Genomic DNA, 8,132 nt, shown 5'->3' with positions numbered 1-8,132 from the left:
ACGTCGTGGAACCAAGGTTTTTCCTGTACCTCCTCTGTGTTAAGTCCGTAACAGTATGCTGGTTCATCTAACCGTCCAATGGTAATCATGGGAGCTTCGCTGCCTCATCTGACTCTGAACATAGATGACATGGTAGCTAATGCGTCTGCCAGCTGGTTCTCCTCTCGTGGAATATGTTCAAATGCTATTTCTTCAAAGTATGGGATTAATGTCATCACCTGCTCTCGATAAGGGATGAGATTTGGGTGTTTAGTATCCCATTCCCCTTTGATCTGACTGATTACCAAGGCCGAATCTCCGTACACACTCAAAAACTTGATTCGCCAATCTATAGCAGCTTTGAGTCCAAAAATACATGCTTCATACTCAGCCATATTATTGGTACAATGAAAACATAGTCTAGCAGTGAGAGGCGTATGGTAACCTCCAGGAGAAATGAGTACAACCCCAACACCATGGCCCAGTGCATTAGAAGATCCATCAAAGACCATAGTCCATCGGGATCCCCATTCGGGTCCTTCATCTGGTTTAGGTTTTTCATCATCAGCAACAAACATGACATCCTCATCTGGGAACTCAAAATTCATAGATTGGTAATCATCCACCGCTTGATGAGCCAAATGATCAGCCAGCACGCTTCCTTTGATTGCTTTCTGGGTAGTGTACTGGATATCGTACTCTGTTAAGATCATCTGCCATCTCGCTATTCTTCCAGAGAGGGCAGGCTTCTCGAACATGTATTTGATGGGATCCATCCTAGAAATCAACAAAGTGGTATGATTCAACATGTACTGTCTTAGTCGGCGAGCAGCCCAGGCCAAAGCACAGCAAGTTCTCTCGAGCAGTGAGTATCTTGTTTCACAGTCGGTAAACTTTTTGCTCAGGTAGTATATGGCATGCTCTTTTCGACCAGACTCGTCATGTTGCCCCAATACGCACCCCATTGAATTTTCTAACACGGTCAAATACATGATTAGAGGTCTTCCTTCAACTGGTGGTATCAAAATCGGAGGTTCCTGGAGGTAGTTCTTGACTTTGTCAAAAGCTTCTTGGCATTCGTCATTCCATATCATTTCTTGATTTTTCCTCAGCAATTTGAAGATGGGTTTGCAGGTAGCGGTCAAGTGGGAGATAAATCGAGCAATGTAGTTCAAGCGTCCCAAGAAACCTCTGACTTCTTTCTCCGTACGGGGAACTGGCATTTCTTGAATAGCTCTCACTTTAGCCGGGTCAACCTCAATTCCTTTACCACTGACAATAAAGCCTAAGAGTTTACCGGATCTTACTCCAAAAGTGCATTTGTTCGGATTCAATCTCAATTTGTACTTCTTCAGCCTCTCGAACAGTTTGTATAAATGATCGAGATGCTCTTCTTCAGTATGAGATCTAGCTATCATGTCATCCACATATACTTCTATCTCATGATGAATCATGTCATGGAACAAAACCACCATAGCACGCTGGTATGTTGCCCCGGCGTTCTTTAGACCGAACGGCATTACTTTGTAACAGAAAGTGCCCCATTGCGTCACGAACGTAGTTTTCTCCATGTCCTCAGGTGCCATCTTAATCTGATTGTAACCTGAGAAACCATCCATGAATGAGAATAATTTGTGTTGGGCGGTGTTGTCTACCAGAACATCAATGTGCGGGAGCGGAAAGTCATCTTTGGGACTCGCTTTATTCAAATCTCTGTAGTCTACGCACATTCGCACCTTACCATCTTTCTTTGGCACTGGCACCACATTAGCAACCCATTGAGGATAAGAAGTAACAGCTAAAAAACCGGCATTGAATTGTTTCATAACCTCGGCTTTGATTTTCTCGGACATTTCAGGACGCATGCGGCGAACTTTTTGCTTGACAGGACGGCAGTCTTTCTTCGTAGGCAGCCGATGTACCACTATATCAGTATCCAACCCGGGCATGTCTTCATAAGACCAAGCGAAAACCTCTACATAGTCATGTAACATCCGAACCAATCTTTCCTTGACACTGCTTTCCAATCCTGCTCCTATTTTGACTTCTTTTCTGTCTACCTCAGTACCCAGATTTACAATTTCGAGGGACTCTTCATGCGGCTGTATAGTCCTTTCTTCTTGCAGTACTAATCTGGCAAGCTCTCCAGGGACTTCACAATCTTCCTCACTTCCATCTTCGGCTTGGTAGATCGGATTTTCAAAGTCATAATGAACAGTAGCGGAATTATTATCAATAGGATCCAGAGTGAGTACGGATCTGCAATTTGTTACGTGAGTGTGTGTAAGAAAACATAGCTCGTTTGAAAGACGACAGGAAAAATAAAGAGCGCAATATTTGAATGCGAAAAGGTCCATTGATTTATTGAATATGAAAATATGCTTATGAAATGACAAAACCCTTAACAAATTAGCTATTGTGCCCCGGGTATAGACACAATGCTTTAAGAAGTTCAATTAGAATTTGCAATACTAAATAGACAATAACAATTACTCCTGACTAAAGGAGATCGGGATAGTGTCTTCAGCCTTCCAATTATTGAGTCCGTCGCCCATTGTTGGGTAGATCCAACTATCCAGGTCGCAATCACTGTCAGCATCTTCTACAACATTGATTTGATCTTTGACCGTCTTCTCAGAGTTGAATCCCAGACCAGCTTTGTCAGACTTGTACGGTACGTTGATCAGTTGACCCCAGCCAGTACAGCCACCATCTTCAACCACAGCTTGAGCATCTTTCAGAGAAATCATAGCAGGAGGAGCACGAGTAACCTTGGGTACACAGGGAGTTGGCTTAAGGACAGGATCGGGCGGAGAAACCACTTCAAATGACTGAGTTGGAGTCTCGAAGAATTCACCATCCATCTCAACGTATCTGAAGGTATGCACACTACTGACAATGTATTCCTCTTCCCCACACACGGTGACGATTTTACCCTCTATTGGATACCTCAGCTTTTGATGGAGCGACGAAGCCACAGCACCTGCCTCATGAATCCAAGGGCACCCCAGTAGGCAGGAGTAGGCAGGACGAATGTTCATTACATAAAAGGTAGTGTTGAAAACTTGAGGTCCTATCTTGATAGGGAGAACAACTTCACCGTGGACAACACTCTTTGCACCATCGTAAGCCCGCACCACAATATCACTAGGCTTCAGTTCAACGCTCTTGCAGTCAAGTTTCTCGAGCACGGCTTTCGGTAACACATTCAAAGAAGAGCCATTATCGATCAGCACATGAGACAGGGTGATGCCTTTACACTCAATGGAGATATGCAGGGCCTTATTATGGTTCTTTCCCGCTGGTGTCAGATCAGCGTCGGAAAATCCTAGGCCATTGTCAACAGCCAAGTGAGCCACATAATGTTCGAACTGATCGACAGATGTTTCCTGAGGCACATGAGCAGTCTTCAAGAATTTTATCAACGCATTGGCATGAGATTCAGAAGATAACAGCAATGATAACATTGAGATCTTAGATGGGGTATGCCCCAACTGCTCTACAACATCAAAGTCACTCTTGCGAATGATTTTCAACACTTCTTCCATTTCTCGTTTGGCAACGTCTTCAGTAGTATCTTCGACCGGTGTCTCTGACTGAGAAGGATTGACTGGTTCCTTTCCTCGAGTCTCAGGAGCTGGGGGTGAGATCTCTGGAGAGAAGATCCTTCCGCTTCGAGTAATTTTACTAGTCCCAACGATGTCATTAGGATTAGCAGAATCACCGACTTGCTTTACGCCATGGATGTAAACCTCACCTCCATAATTCCACGGAATGGCCTTGCTTGAGGAGTACGGTATTGGGCCAGGTGCAGTAATGATCAGGGGAGCTACCTTGGGCTCAGCAATGATCTTCACAGGTACCCTGGGAGCGGTAATCTTAACCGGAACTTTGGACCTTGCAATCATAGATATTTCTTCAATAGGGTTTTCCGCCTTAGAAACCCTTTCAAAGAGAATTGTACGGTCGTCCATCAGCCGTTGAATGCCATTTTTCAATTTCAAGCAGTCCTCGGGCCAAAGTGTGCAGAGATTGCAATCTTCAGTACAACCTGGACATAAACCAGCTTGCGATAAATTCCGCTTTATGACCGGGAGAGGAGATGTTAAGTCCGCTACAGTAGTGATGAGAGAATCGTCATTGAGAGCATTAACAGCCTTGTCATGATTAGGCATAGGTGCATTGATGACATTAGGAGTCTCCGGAGGCTCGAACTCGATTTCCCCAGCATCGATCATGTCCTGAATCTTATTCTTCAACAGCCAACAATCGTTTGTATCATGCCCGGGGCTATCGGAGTGATATGCACACCTGGCATTGGGATTATAACGAGGCGAAGCAGTGTTGGCATTTGCAGGAGGACCTCTGAGAGTGATCAGGTTTACCTTTAGCATACTTTGCAATGCTTGTGCTAAAGTCATATTGAGCTTGGTAAACTGCCTTCTTGGTCTGTCTTGTCTTTGCTGGAAGTTTTGAGCTGGCGGGGCCGCGATCGTCACTGCTCCAATGGCATGGTCACCGATTTTCTTATGATGATTCTTTTGACCATACACAGCATTCGATTCGTTCTTCCCATGGTAGGACTTTTTACTGCTTGTAGAAGTAGTTGCCTGTAATTTTCCACTTCGAATGCCGCTTTCCACCCGTTCACCTGTCAGTATAAGTTCAGTGAAACCTGATGAAGAACTCCCCAGTAGGTGGCTGTAGAATGGGCCAGTCAGGGTACCCATGAACAGGTCTACTAATTCTCGGTCAGTCATAGGGGGTTTGACTCTGCCGGCCAAATCTCTCCATTTCTGAGCATACTCTTTGAAGCTTTCTTTAGATCCCATGGCCATATTCTGCAACTGCAGCCGAGTAGGTGCTAATTCAGAATTGTACTGGTACTGCTTGTAGAAAGCCGTTGCTAAATCAGTCCAGGTGCGGATGTCAGAGCTCTCGAGCTGATAATACCATTCCAACTGAGTGCCAGATAGACTCTCTTGGAAGAAATGGATCCACAGTTTCTTATCAGTGGTATGCGGCTGGATCTTTCTCACATAAGCCCTTAGATGCATCTGAGGACAAGACGCACCATCGTACTTAGTGAAAGTGGGGATTTTGAATTTGCGAGGAATGGTCACATCGGAGACCAGACCCAAACTTTCGAAATCCAGACCAGGTGTTTTCTGACCCTCCATGGCTAGCATGCGCTCTTCCAGCAATTTGTACTTATCATCTCTTGGAGAGTACTGTTCATTTTCATACTCCTCATCATCATCCTCAGGGTTAGAGAAATCAACATTCTCCTCCTCTGAATCATTTTCCGCCCCCTCTTCTGGGCCATTCGGGATTCCAAATTTGATTCCCGTAGCCTGTCCTTTACGCCTTCTGCCCGGGTTAATGAAGCTCACAGCTTTCTTGTCCTTCTTCTTTTCAGCCAAAAGAGCCTTCAGCTCCTCCTGCCCTTTGGATAAGCTTAACATCATCTCCTTGAACTGAGCATTCTGAGTCTGGAGATCTTTGACAGTCTGTTCGAGATCCATTTTTCTGTTTAAGAGGCAGACCGTGAGAATATGGTCCTTTGGAATACCTGTTATGCAATGTTATGTTATGTGATGCAATGCATGAAATGTTTTCAAGGACTTTTGGAATTTAACTTTGCATAAATCACCAACAAGAGAGAAATGTTTATTGCCACTTTTTTTTAATCAATGTTCATTACAAAAGGAATAATAGTAAAATACAATGAAATCTCAAGTCTCCCAGGGGCGACTTCTTTTTGGGCGAAGATATGCATTGAGTCTTCGTTCCTCATTAAGCTGACTGGTGAGCTCTAATACTTTCTTCCTTTCTGCATTGAACTGAGCTTCGAAAGTATCTCTCTCTTCTCTCAACTGGGTCCAGGATCTTTTCAATTCCTCAACATCAGTAGGCATATCTGGATAAGGAATGATCTGGGAAGTAGCTCCTTCGGCCTCTGATTCAACAATCAATGGTCCGACTGTAAGATATGGCATGACAAGTTCGTGAGCTCTGGCGCGTACCCATCTGAGATAAGGCTCCATAGGAATAGAATTTTTCTTTCCTAAATTGCTTCTTTTCACCATGCCCCAAGCTCGTACAAACCTTTGGCGGAGACCTTGAGAGTCATTGTCATAGTCAAACACTGTACCTTGAATAATCATTTTATGTGGACCATCTCTTCGAGCATGCCCAAACTGACGTAGGGCTAAGGCAGGATTATAAGTAATACCTCCTCTTATCCCCAGGAGTGGTACATTAGGGAATTCTCCACAACGGTCGATGAGAGTGACGTTTTCTCTGAGATTGGAACACCAACGGATGTCTGAATGGGAGAGTGTCATTATCCTTTGAGACCATTTCAGATTTTGATCATTCTTCAAGACTGATCGAGGGAGGTGCGAAATAAACCACCTAGACAACAAAGGTACGCAGCACATGAGAGTCCCTTGCCTCCTCATAGTACGAGTGTGAAGGGAATGCAAGACATCTCCAAGCAAGGTAGGCACAGGATTATGAGTGAGGAATATCTTAATAGCATTCACATCTATGAATTGGTCCGGATTAGGGAATAGCACCAAACCATAGATTAGCAATGCTAAAACATCTTCGAAAGCATGGACATTCACAACTTTCAGGAATTCTCGGGCCTTTCCTACCAGAAATTTGGCGAGTAAACCCTTAACTCCACTTCTTGTTACCCAATTAGTCTCAATGTCAGACTTTGTCATATGTAAAGCTGCGGCAACTTCTTCAGACTTCGGAATCTTTTCCAGACCACTGAAAGGTATTTGATCAAGGATAGGTATCTCAAGCAGCTTGGAGAATTCTTCCAATGTGGGTACCAACTGATAATCTGGGAAAGTGAAGCAATGATGTTTAGGATCGAAGAACTGGAATAGAACTCTCATCATATCTTCTTTGAAACCGGTGGTAACTAAGTTGAGAAGATGACCATGTTTCTTGTGGAACTGAGCATGATCGGGGAGTTCTGACACCAAATCCTTGAGTTGAGGAGAGATCGTTACAAGATTGATCCGGATAGTCTTCCTGGAAGCCATAACCTGTTTACCAGAGCAAAGCTAAATTCCTAAGTCCTTGAAATGGTTAGTACAATGATGTCATGATGTTATGATGTTATGATGTTATGATGCTATGATATTATGAGGTTAAATAAATAACACGCACAAGCAAGTCACACAACCATCAATCCTAGGTTTTAAGGCTTGCATGAGTTCCATAGGTAAGTACCCTCCCCACTGAAGTTTGGTTGGTTCAACCTGTCCTAGAATGGTAACCGGGTTCTAGAAGGATCTCAGATCATCGACCTTTCTTTAGGTCCACTTCAGTGCAACACCAAGTGGTTGACCGAAGCTTTCCTAAAGTCCAATCTCAAAGAGTGTAGTATCGAGTATCAACCAACCTCAGTCGGAACCGAAGCCAGTTATCTCACTACTTTCTAATGGCTAGGATGAGTCAATTAGGGTTCTAAAGGTCTGGTTAATGCTTTGACGACACCACGCGGAAGCCAAATTTTTCCTCAAATAACATGAGGACCATCAGGACAACCAAAGTGTCACATTAACCGTAGCCATCATTTTGACCATTCCAGTATACGCCGGATAGTCGCGATGATCTATTGCTACTTACCTAAGGTACACTAGATCCGGGTGTAGGATCTTTCACTCAGACAATCCCTTAAAACGAAAGAACAATTAAAACATAAATGATTTTTAAGGTGGACCTCTCTTTATTTTCCCCAGCAGAGTCGCCAGTTCTGTCATACGGTGAACTGGACCTTATTGGATTTGTAATCGCAATGTCGCGGTTAGCAAGAGTCGCCACCAACTTTTCTTTTATCCCATGAGGAAAGGCGGAAAAGAACAGGAAAGACCTTAATTTAGATTCTTAGGTTCGGGAGGTACTTTATACAAAGGGAAGGGGTAAGCACCCTTTGTATCCATGGTTATCCATGGGCTCTTAATTGCTCAATCATTTATGTTTCTTTTGTTTGAAAAAGGTGGTTGAAAAATGTATAAAAAAAATGTTTTGCAAAAATGAGAATTTAACTTTGTAATGATTCTTGCATGAATGTATACAAAGTGGTTATCTCGTTTTAAATTTAGAAAATAGTTTAGAAGAATATAACT

Source organism: Lathyrus oleraceus, chromosome 1 (genome assembly GCF_024323335.1).
Source record: "Lathyrus oleraceus cultivar Zhongwan6 chromosome 1, CAAS_Psat_ZW6_1.0, whole genome shotgun sequence".
NCBI lineage: Eukaryota > Viridiplantae > Streptophyta > Magnoliopsida > Fabales > Fabaceae > Lathyrus > Lathyrus oleraceus.
This window is presented reverse-complemented; position numbering follows the sequence as displayed.